Here is a 12428-nt window from a genome sequence, read left to right as displayed (position 1 = left end):
TCATCTTTTTTTCAGCTCATTCTCAGCCTTGGCATTATTGACAATACTCTAATAGGGCCATTCTATATTTTTATTTACTGTTACCTATTCTTTCTCCAGTCTTCTGTACATGTCATTTTAAAACCTAATCTGATAATTTCCTATGCATTTGCATGAGTCTTTCTAGACCATTCCTTTGTTCTCCTCTTTAGAACTTTGTTTCTTCACTAATTCTTCCTATGTTCAAAATCTTATTCTTCAGAGAATCTCCTCATTCCTCATCTGACTTCTCTGCAGAACATTTTTTCATAGGATCTTTACAGTCCCTCCTCTGAATCTGTTCTTGAAAGGTTTAGGATTTATGTCAGACTATTCCTAAATATTTTTCTCTTATTCGACAATAAAATCTAATTGAGTGGTAATTTGTCCCTAAAGTTTTCATCTTCCACTCCAGCAAAATTAGTCCTTTTTAGTGTGAATTGTATCTAGAAAGATGATTTTTTTTTAAATGAAACTAAAAATATTAGTTAGCCTGCTTTGAGCTGAGAGTACTTTCTAGGAGAGATTCCGAAAACTGACACCTTCCATCTCTACTGCTTGTTTGTCATGCCTCTATGCCAAGATCGTGATCTTTTTCTTGGACTCCCCACTTGCTTCCTCTTCCAGTCCAGGTGTTTATGATACTCTGCAATGACAATATCTCTTCTGTTTCTTGGTCAGTTGATCTTTACACAAATTCTGTCCATTATGCTTCCCCCTCTTGTTCATACATTTCTTCACGTGTCTCTTCTTTTAAAAGACAACAATATAGCCTTTTTCCTTTGCCTATCCTGTTTATTTTAAATAAAAGTATAGACTTTCAGAGCCATATTCCAGTTATGGGTCCCAAATGTGGGGAGAAAATAGTAATCATAATTATTTTGCAACATTTTGATAAACTAACAATGCAGAAATCCCTCAACTATCTGGTGGCCTAATGTCAGAAAGTTCCCAAACAGTTTGCAAGAACAAAATAAAGCATATTGTCTCAGCCACTGTGGTTATATTACTTGCTGTCCTTGCATAAGAGATCCTGCAGTTTTGTCCAAAAGGACTTCTTTCCCAAATTAAAATTATTTGGTCTCTTCTTTTTGTCTCCTTGCCTTAAACAAGGAATGTTTTCTTATTCCAATAATAAATGTTGTCAGTTGTATTCCAAGTACTCTCCTTTTCTCTTTTGTTTGATTCTCCTCTTTCTCTACTCCTTCCTTTTCTGTGAAATTTCTGTGAAATTCTGTGAAATGCTATACTTATCTATCCAAAATTGCTGCCGAATGCTGCTGATTAGTTGTGTACTCTAAGCAGGCCTGAAAGGATTAGTGGGGACAATATTCTTTTAAGATGCTTATAAATCACTTTGCTTTCAGTTTGGTCTCCTATCTTTGACTCATTATCATTGAACCACCATCAAAAGATATGCTACTCCTAGGAAGTCAAGACAATTCCTCAATACAATCCAACAGGTCTCAGTTATAACTATGATATCAAGGCTTTAGTTAGGATTTCTAGTTCATCTTACTGACTGCACACCGTTTCTTACATTTGTGTACAACAGAGACAAGATATTTTTTGCTGATTCTCTTTCTTGGTTCTCTGAACTACTCATGTCTAGAATTAACTAAGCTCACCTAGGCCTTCACTACTGTATGGAAAACCTTCTACTACTTTTTGATTAACTCTCTATCACATACCCGCTAGCGTTCTTCAAAATCTCTCTTCAGGCCAGTTATACCATCCCTTACACCCAGCTCTTCACCTCAGAAGGCATAACAATGATTTACTGAGAAAATTTAAGCTATTCCTTGGGTGTTCCCTCTTCTTTCCAGTTCTATCCCTCAAATCCCCTTAATACCATTACTTAATAAAATTTCTTCTGTCCTTTCCTCTACCTTTTCTCTAATATCTGAAAAAGAAGGGCCCTTCTCGCAAGAGACAATCGCCCTATTTGTGCTTGATCCCACTCCCTCTAATCTCCTCGGGATGCTCACTGTACCTTCCAAACCGTATGTTCTGTTACTTCCTTAAACCTTTCCTCCACTGCAGACAAATCGAGTTATTCACCATTCCCTGCTCACAGCACAATACCTTGTGCATACTGAGCGTTTAAACAAATATTTATTGAAAAGAAAATATATCTGCTTCAATGCCTCACCTCCTGACTGTGACAATGCATCCTCAATAGTGCTAAGTGCCATTTTTTTTCTTTTCTATGTAAATCACCTCATCCCTAACCTCTAACACAACGCTCTGCCATAGGCAAATATTTGCTGAGTAAGTGAAAGTATGAATTAAATCAAATAATATTCAGGCAGTTTTTGTTTGCCATCTTTGTCCATGTTTTTGAAGAAGTAACAGCTGTACACAGTTGCAGAGTCTGGGTTAAGGCAGGGAACTATAATACAATGAGTACTGAACTGGCAGTCGAGAGACCTTAGTTGTAATCCCTGTTTTGGCATTCACTCAATGGGCAAACTTAAGTAATTTAAACTCTTGAGGTCTGTTTCTCATTCAAACTATGACATTCTACAGTTCAAGGCTTTGTCCTAAATTCCCCTAGAAAGAGAGCTAGGATTGATTTTGTAAATATATATGCAAAGACAGGTACATTTTTAATGTATTTAGGTGCTCCACATTTATTATGTGATGATGTATTTAATTAGTAGATAATGAAAAATTAGAAAGCAACTATGAACAAAACGAAACTTACAAGTAACACCCTTTTTAAAAGAGAAACTTTTTGATAATAAAAATAAAAACATTACATTAGGATATATAAAACTGCATAGACAATATAAATCCTTTAATTATAGAAACAATTTTCAGAATTATTTCAAAAGGCATCTTCACCTTTCAAAAATGGTCTCCCCAAAGCCATTCTAATTCAAAGGGAACATCATAAATATATTTTTATTATCAACATTAATATATTTATGGGATTTAAGCTAATGAAATTCCTCATCAAGATCAACATTAAAAGAACTAAACACATCCTCTGTGCATTCCCTTAGATTTCTCTTTCTAGAAGCAATATTGTTTTCTGTCATGAATGTTACTGATAAGCAAAGGTAAATGTTTAACATATTTATTCAAAAACTAAGGTATAAAAAGATGGGAACCCTGGAAATGATTGCTGAAATAAATGTCATGAACCAAGACCTTTCAAGAAGCATGCTTTTAGAAGCAGTTAAGTGTCACAGTGAATACAACTCTGGCCTTGGAGTCAGGAGGACCTGAGTTCAAATCCGGCCTCAGACACTTGACACTTACTAGTTATGTGACCCTGGGCAAGTCACTTAACCCAGACTGCCTCACCAAAAAAAAATTTAAAAAAAATAAAAAGACATGCTCTTAAGAAGAGGGGAGGGAGGAGTCAAGAAGCAGCAACCCAGTCAAGCTCTCTCAACATTCCCCTCCAAACAACTTTAAAATAATGCCATAAATCATATTTTGGAGCTACAGAGCCAACAAACACAGTGATTACATTTTTCCAGCCTAAGACAACTTAAGGGGTAAGCTGGAGGGCCTTGGAGATGGTGGCAGTGGCAGCAGCAACTCTGGAAGAAGTTCCCAGCCCAGAGACAATCGTAAGGATTTGGATGACTGTTCAGAAAATGAGTACAGGGGACTCTGTACTGGCACTGGGTATAGCTGGTGCTGACTTGTAAATCTATTGCTCATATGCAATTCCTGGTCACACTTCCAGGGTGGATAGGAGTGTTTGTAATCATTCACACAGGAGAAGGGACCTGGTCACAGTTCCAGCACAGAGAGGAGTGCTAGCACTTGTGGCTGCAGGAGAGTAGGGGACCAATTCACAGTTGCAGGGCCAAGAGGAGCACTAGCAATTGCAGCCGGGAATACGGACCCTTCCTAAGCAAACAGCAGAAGGCAGACCAAGAGAAAACAGTGACCATGCCTCTCCCCAGATCACACACACACACACCTCCTTCAAAGCACCAAACACCTGCAGATGCCCAGAACTAGCTCTGAAAACAGTAGCATGAAAAATCTTGAAGCTTGGTAAAGCTGCTTTCCCACCCCCAGTTGAGCACAGCCCAACTTCAACATAAAGTTCAAGGTCTAGAAACAGGCAGGAAAAAATGAGCCAACAATAAAGAAAGAATTTGACCATAAAAAGCTATTGTGGTGACAGGGAAGGCGAAGACACAAATTCAGAAAAAGACAACAATGTTCAAAACGCTACAACCAAAGCCTCAAAGAAAAATGTTAATGGGACAGAAGCCCAAGAAAAAATCCTGGAGGAGTTACAGAGATAAGAGTGGAAGAAGGAAAATTAAGCAAAGAAATGTGGTTCTGAGCCAAGACGGCAAATCTGAAAGCATTTTAAAAGTCAAATAAGAGAGGTAGAAGAAAAACTTGGAAAAGAAATGGGAGGTATGCAAAGGAAAGTCAATAGCTTGGAAAAAAGAAGGGCAAAAATTAACTGTAGAAAACAAGTCCTTAAAAAATACAATTGACAAAATGGGGGGAAAAGTACACTGAGGAAAACAACTCCTTAAAAAGTAGAATTGGCCAAATGGAAAAGGAGGACAAAAACTCACTGAAGAGGACTCCTTAAAAAAGTAAAATGGGCTAAATGGAAAAGGAGTTATACAATCTAATAGAAGAAAACAATTCATTAAAAATTAAATTTGGTCATTATTGATTAGAGAAATGCAAATCAAAACAACTCTGAGGTACCACATCACACCTATCAGATTGGCCAACATGGCAAAACAGGAAAATAATAAATGCTGGAGAAGATGTGGGAAAATTGGAACACTAATACATTGTTGGTGGAGTTGTGAAATGATCCAACCATTTTGGAGAACAATTTGGAACTATGCCCAAAGGGCTACAAAAATGTGCACACCCTTTGATCCAGCAATAGCACTTCTAGGGCTATATCCCAAAGAGATCATACAAATGGGGAAAAGACCCACATGTACAAAAATATTCATAGCAGCTCTTTTTGTGGTGTCAAAGAATTGGTAATCAAGAGGATGCCCATCAACTGGGGAATGGCTGAACAAGATGTGGTATATGAATGTGATGGAATACTATTGTGCTATAAGAAATGATGAACAGAATGTCTTTGGTGGGGGGGCTGAGCCAAGATGGCGGAGTGAAAGCAGTGACTTGCTTGAGCTCTCCCCCAAACCCCTCCAAATACTCATAAAAAACGGCTCTAAACAAATTCTGAAGCAGCAGAACCCACAAAAAGACAGAGTGAAACAAATTTCCAGCCCAAGACAACCTGGATGATTCATCAGAAAGGTGTATCAGGCTGGGCTGGGAGCCCAGCACAGCGTGGGTGCGCAGGCTGCAGCAAACCTGGAGCAGGCCTCAGAGGACTGAATCTCGGGCAGCTGTGGAGGTTCCAGACTCCTCAATCCATGAATGCCAAAGACAACTTAGAAGGTCAGTGGGAAAGTCTGTTTCTGTCTGTGGTCAGAGAGGAAGGCGGGGTTTCAGCTCCATTCCCCAAGAGCCTGGCGGGGGGGGGGCAGCTGCTTCCCAAGCTTCGGGCCCACAGACTGAGGGGGAATCCAGTGGCTGATCAGAGAGGGACTGCAGGGATCTCTTTGCCAGTGCTGAGGCAGGAATCTCTTGCTTTGCCTGTGTGGATCTGGGTCACAGCTCTGGGCGGCAGTGCTGGGGTGAGGAGGAGCAATGGCCTGGTGGAGCTTGTAGTGGCTGTGGAGAGGAACCCCTCCTCACAGTTACGGGTCAGATAGGAATACTTGTGGGCACAGGCCAGGAAAGGAGTAAACACCTCGCCCCTTATCATACCACCTTGGAAGAACTGAAAATTTACAAGTCCCTACAAGTATCTCTGAAAACAGCTATACAAACCCCCCAAAGCTTGGGACAGTACACTCTCCACATTGGAATCAGACTCTTACCTTAACAAGGAGTTTATAACTCAAGTAATTAGCTGGGATCATGAGAAAGCAGCACAAAAAGAGTCAGACTATATTATCTTACTTTGGTGAAAAAGAAGATCAAAATATACAACCAGAAGAAGACAACAAAATCAAAGCTCCTACATCCAAAGCCTCCAAGAAAAATATGAATCAGTCCCAGGCCTTGGAAGAGCTCAAAAGGGATTTTGAGAAGCAAGTAAGGGAAGTAGAGGAAAAACTGGGAAGAGAAATGAGAGTGATGCAAGAAAATCATGAAAAACAAGTCAACAGCTTGCTAAAGGAGACCCAAAAAATACTGAAGAAAATAACACCTTAAAAAACAGCCTAACCCAAATGGCAAAAGAGGTCCAAAAAGCCAATGAGGAGAAAATGCCCTAAAAAGAAAAATTGGCCAAATGGAAAAGAAAAAAATACTTCCTTAAAAATTAGAATAGAGCAATTGGAAGCAGTGACTTTATGAGAAATCAAGACACTGTAAAACAAATCCAAAAGAATGAAAAATTAGAAAACAATGTGAAATATCTCATTGGAAAAGCAACTGACCTGGAAAATAGATCCAGGAGAGAGAATTTAAAAATTATTGGACTATCTGAAAGCCATGATCAAAAAAGAGCCTAGACATCATCTTTCAAGAAATTATCAAGGAAAACTGCCCTGATATTTAGAACCAGAGGGCAAAATAGAAATTGAAAGAATCCACAGATCTCCTCCTGAAAGAGATGCCCAAAGGAAAACTCCTAGGAATATTATAGCCAAATTCCAGAGTTCCCAGGTCAAGGAGAAAATATTACAAGCTGCCAGAAGGAAACAATTCAAGTACTGTGGAAACACAATCAGGATAACACAAGATTTAGCAGCTTCTACATTAAAGGACCGGGCATGGAATATAATATTCCGGAGGGCAAAGGAGATAGGATTACAACCAAGAATCACCTACCCAGCAAAACTGAGTATAATCCTTCAGGGGAAAAAATGGTCATTCAGTGAAATAGAGGACTTTCAAGCATTCCTGATGAAAAGACCAGAGCTGAATAGAAAATTTGACTTTCAAATACAGGACTCAGTGGAACATGAAGAGGTAAACAGGAAAGAGAAATCATAAGAGACTTATTAAGACTGAACTGTTTACATTCCTGCATGGAAAGATGATATTTGTAACTCATGAGAAATTAGGGTAGTTGAAGGGAAAAAACTGTGTATAGATAGATAGATAGATAGATAGATAGATAGATAGATAGATAGAAGATAGATAGATAGAAGAGATAGATAGATAGATGATAGATAGATAGGCACAGGGTGAGTTGAAGATTAAGGGGTCATATCTGGAGAATAAAATTAAGGGATGAGAGAGGATGATACTCGGAGAAGAAAGGGAGAGGTAGAATGGGGTAAATTATCTCACAAAAAAAAAGACAGAAAAGAAAAGTCTCTCACAGTGGAGGGGAAACAGGGGAAGGTGAGAGGGAATGAGGAATCTTATTCTCATAGGATTTGGCTTAAGGAGAATAACATACACATTCAATTGGGTATGGAAATCTGTCTTACCCTACAGGAAAATAGGGGGAGAAGGGGACAAGAGAGCAGGGGGTGATAGAGAGGAGGGCAGATTGGGAAAGGGGTAATCAGAAGCAAATACTTCTGAGGAGGGACAGGGTCAAAAGAAAGAATAGAATAAATGGGAGGGCAGGATAGGAGTAAGGGAAATAGAGTTAGTTTTTCACAACATGTCTAGTAAGGAAGTGTTTTGCATAACTGCACATGTACAACCTATATTGAGTTGCTTGCCTTTTCAATGAGGGTGGGTGGGGAGGGAGGAAGGGAGAAAATTTGGAACTCAAAGTTTTAAAAACACATGTTTTTTTAAAAAAATGTTTTCACATGCAACTGGGAAATAAGAAATACAGGAAATGGGGTACAGAAGTCTATCCTGCTGTACAGGAAAACAGAAGGGGAAGGGGATAAGAGAAGGGAGGGGGAGAGACAGAAGAGAAGGTATGCCAGGGGAAGGGGTATTCAGAATGCATGCCATCTTGGGGTGGGGGGAGGGGTGAGAAATTTGGAACTCAAAAACTTGTGGAAGTGAATATTGAAAACTATAAATCAATAAATTTATATTAAAGCTAAAAAACAAACAAACAAACAAAAGAAATGATGAACAGGCTGACTTCAGAAAAACCTGGAAAGACTTATACAGTCTGACGCTGAGTGAAGTGAGTAGAACCAAGAGGACTTTGTACACAATAACAGCCATGTTATGCAATGACTAATATTGTTAAACTGAACCCTTCTCAGCATTATGAGACCTAAGACATCTCCAGAGGCCTCAGGATAGAAAATGCTCTCCACATCCAAAGAAAGAACTATGGAAGCTGACTCACTATCACTTATTTTTACCTTCTGTTGAGTTTTGTTTCATCTTTCTGATGGTTCCTCCTATTGGTTTGAATTTTTACTTACAACTTCACTAATGCGAAAATATGTTTAATGGGTATGTAAATGTAAAGCCTATATCAGATTGTGCACCATCTTGGGGAGGGTGGTGGGGAGGAAGGGGGAGAAAAATTTTAAACTTAAAAGCATATGGAAGTGATTGTTGATAAATCAGAATAAATTAATCAAGTTTTTTATAAAAAATTAGATTTCGGCAAGTGGAAGCTAGTGACTCTATGAGAGAGCAAGAAACAGTAAAACAAAATCAAAAGAATAAAAAAAAATTGAAGAAAACATAAAATACCTCATTGGTAAAGCAAGTGACCGGGAAAATAGATCCAGGAAAGATAATTTTAAAATTATTGGTCTACTTGAAAACCATGATGAAAAAAAGAGCCTGGACAGCATCTTTCAGGAAATAATCAAGGAAAAGTGCCCTGAGGTCCTAGAACTAGAGTCATTGAAAGAATCCACCCATCAGCTCCTGAAAGAGATCCCAAATTGAAAGCACCAAGGAATATAGTAGCCAAATTCCAAAATTACCAGGTCAAAGAGAAAATACTGCAAGCAGCAAAAAAGAAACAATTTAAATATCATGGAACCACAGTCAGGATTATGAAGGACCTTGCAGCTTCTATATTAAAAAAATTAGAGGGCATGAAATAAGATATTCCATAAGGCCAAGGAGCTTGGTTACAATCAAGGATCGACTACCCAGCGAAACTGAGCATAATCTTTCAGGGGAGGAGATGGGACATTCAATGAAATAGAGGACTTCCAAACCTTCCTGATAAGAAGACCAGAGCTCAATAGAAAGTGTGATCTTCAAATACAAGACTCAAGACAGGCATAAAAAGGTCAAGAAAAAATGTATTATTAATAAGGACAAACTGTTTACATCCCTACAAGGGAAGATATCATTTGTAACTCTTGAGAATTGTATTGTTATTGTGCTATTTAAAAGGGATATACACAGACAGAGGGAATGGGTATAACTTGACTTTGATGTGATGACAAAAAATCTAATTTAGTGGTGAAAAGGGATTGTACAGGGAAAAGAGGAAAGGAGTATGCAGACAAGGGTAAATTACATCACATGAAAAGGCACAAAAACCTATTACAGTAGAGGGAAAGAAGGGGCGGAGATGGGCATTGTTTGAACCTTATTCTTATCACATTTGGCTCAAAGAAGGAATAACATAATCAGGTACAGAAATCTAACTTACCTTATAGGAAGTAGGAGGGGAAAGGGGCAAGAAAAGAGAGGGGTTGGATAGAAGTGAGGGCAGACTGAGGCAGGTGGTGGTCAAAAGCAAAGCTCTCCCATAAAACTACTGTGCTATAAAAAATGATAAGGAAGATGGTTTCAGAAAAACATGGAAAACTTTCCTGAGTTAATGAAGTGAGTGAAATGAGATCACTGAAATAGTAACAGGAATGTAATGATGATTAACTGTGAAAGACTTAGCTACTGTGATCAATACAATGAACCAAGATAATTCCAAAGGACTCATGATGAAAAATGCTCTCCACCTTCAGAGAAAGAACTGATGAACTCTGAGCGCAAACTGAAGCATATTTTCTCTTTCTTTATATTTCTTCCCTTTTTATGATATGGCTAATATGAAAATATATTTAGCATAATTTCACATGTGTAATTGCTATCATATTGCTTGTCTTCTCAGTGGATAGGGGAGGTATAAGAGGGAGGGTCAGGATTTGGAATTCAAAGTTTAAAAAAAAGAATGTTAAAAATAAATACTTTTTTAAAGAAAAAAAAGAAGGGGAAGACCTCGATCAGATGTTTCAGGTGTATACAGCAGGAAGAGTAGACTTACAGCCTTAATTTCAGCACTAGATAATTTTCCAAAGTGACTGCAGAATCCCAAGCAGGTACTATGCTACTAATTTCCACAGCCCTAGACAAATAAGACTAGTGGCACTCTGAAAGTCGCTTTTGCTAGGAGACACAAACATGAGAACTCTTCTCAGTAACACAGAAATTCCCTCAAATAGAACAGCTCCCTCAGAGAGCTAGAAAGAATGACATAAAAGAAAGGCAGCCTTGGATACCCCCAGGATCACTTAGATTGTATTGACTTACTGAGTTACGCCTGCTTTCTGGCTTGTAATTCAATGGGGCTTTAAGGGTCACAAAATGCTTCTACATCTCATCTCACTTTGTTACTCCAGAACAGCACTGGCCAGTTATATATAACCTGGGACCTTCTATTTCTGAAACCATTGCTTAAATATATTACAGTTAACTATTGGATGAATTTAAGTGGGATTCAAAGGTTTCTCCTTAGATCCAGCACCAAATTTATCTATCATGCCTAAGCTTCACTAGGTTAAAAATGCTTCACATCTCTGCCTGAAATAAATAATTAACTCACAGAAAGAATGTAAGTTTATGTCATTAAAAGCTTATCCTCAAAAACAAACTTCAGAGACGTGATCCAAGCTTGTTTCATTTGAAATGAAACATGCATCTATCATAAACTCATATGATCTTAACATTCATGTCTAACTTCCTCGTTTGAGAAGAGCCCTCAAAGGTATACTTTATTGCAGTCAAATGTTTTTGTAATAAATACATGAATATAAGGGGATATGAAGTTTTCTATACCTCTCTGTCAACTATATTATTGTGAAGATGTAGTTTGCTGTAGAAAACTATCCAAGAAAGCTAATCCATTCTCTCTCTAATCATATTTTCATAGAATATATCACTGATGCATTCCTTGACCATTTCCAAGATTTCAGAGAGATGGGACTCAATCAATAAGCAGTTATTAAGCACCTACTATGTGCCAGCTAAATGCTAGGGATATGAATAAAACAATCCCAACAGATAGTGAGGCTACATTCTAATGGAGGAATTCACATTCTAATATATGCATAAATCTGGTAGTTGTTATTGCCTTTTGCCATGATTCATGGACATAAAGATTTATCTCCATGTCTGTTAATGTTTTCCTTTATTTTAGAACACTGTTTTTGGGATATCTTGAAATTTTATCCCCACATGCCTGAACGATGGCATCATATTCAGTACCAATATGTATGTATTTCATTAGGACAAATAATTCTTCCTAACTTCACTATACAGCTTAGCCAAACTAGTCTTCTTGGTGTTCCTTACCAATCACGGTTTTATCTGTGGTCTCTGTGTATTTGCACAGAACCCACAAGGTAGCACAGCGGATACAACACTGGACCTGGAGTTAGGAAGAACTGAGTTCAAATCTGGCTTCAGATACTTATTAGCTATGTGAACCCAGGCAAGTTACTTAACCTGCATGCCTCTGTTTCTTCAAGTGTCAAATGAGGATAATAACAGCATCTACTTCCCTGTTGTTGCAAGGGAAATGAGATATTTGTAAAATGCTTTGCAAACATTAAAGTTCTACACAAATGCTATCTATTATTAATTATTATTATTTGTATTGACCATTCCTCCATAATAATAATACTAATAGCTAACATTTGTATAGTGCTTTAAGGATCATAAGTGTTTTATGTATAACTGTATCCCTTCCTCACTTCCATTTCTCCCTCTTGTGTTTCTTCAAAACTCTGTTAATATATAAAAAATAAAGGAAACATGACCTTTTTTTTAACTGTTACGGTATACGCCATTTTGTGTTATGGTACTAAGCCCCTAATGACATTCTATCTATGTTGTCTCATCAGCATTTTTATTTTCCTCTTTCTTTTTTCATTATGAGTTTAGCCTCTCTCTCTCTCTCTCTCTCTCTCTCTCTCTCTCTCTCTCTCTCTCTCTCTCAACATATCACTTCCCACTCTGCCACTATAACTAAGTCTCTGTTTTTGTACCTTGTATACTGAAATGTTTCTAGCATTCTTTCTTAGCTCAGACTGAGCCTCGCATAGTTCTAAAGCACTGGATAAGCATTAGTTCTTTTACAGGGTATTGGTGTCGCCAACCAGTTTCAGCAATGACATTCATGCACACCACCAATTCAAGATGTTACGTCAGATAGATGTCTGAATGGTAGAATGAACTGCCATGAAGAAGCACAAATGAGA

The 12428-nt window shown here is 38.1% G+C and overlaps 1 protein-coding gene across 11 annotated transcripts in view; it reads right to left on the bottom strand.

Moving 5' to 3' along the window:
* Positions 1-12428, bottom strand: part of CADPS2 (calcium dependent secretion activator 2) — a 708547-nt gene that overhangs the window by 582721 nt on the left and 113398 nt on the right. The gene's annotated exons all lie outside the window — the stretch shown is intronic.

Source organism: Phascolarctos cinereus, unplaced genomic scaffold (assembly GCF_003287225.1).
Source record: "Phascolarctos cinereus isolate Bilbo 61053 unplaced genomic scaffold, phaCin_HiC Scaffold_1;HRSCAF=81, whole genome shotgun sequence".
Classification (NCBI taxonomy): Eukaryota; Metazoa; Chordata; class Mammalia; order Diprotodontia; family Phascolarctidae; genus Phascolarctos; species Phascolarctos cinereus.
This window is presented reverse-complemented; position numbering and strand designations above follow the sequence as displayed.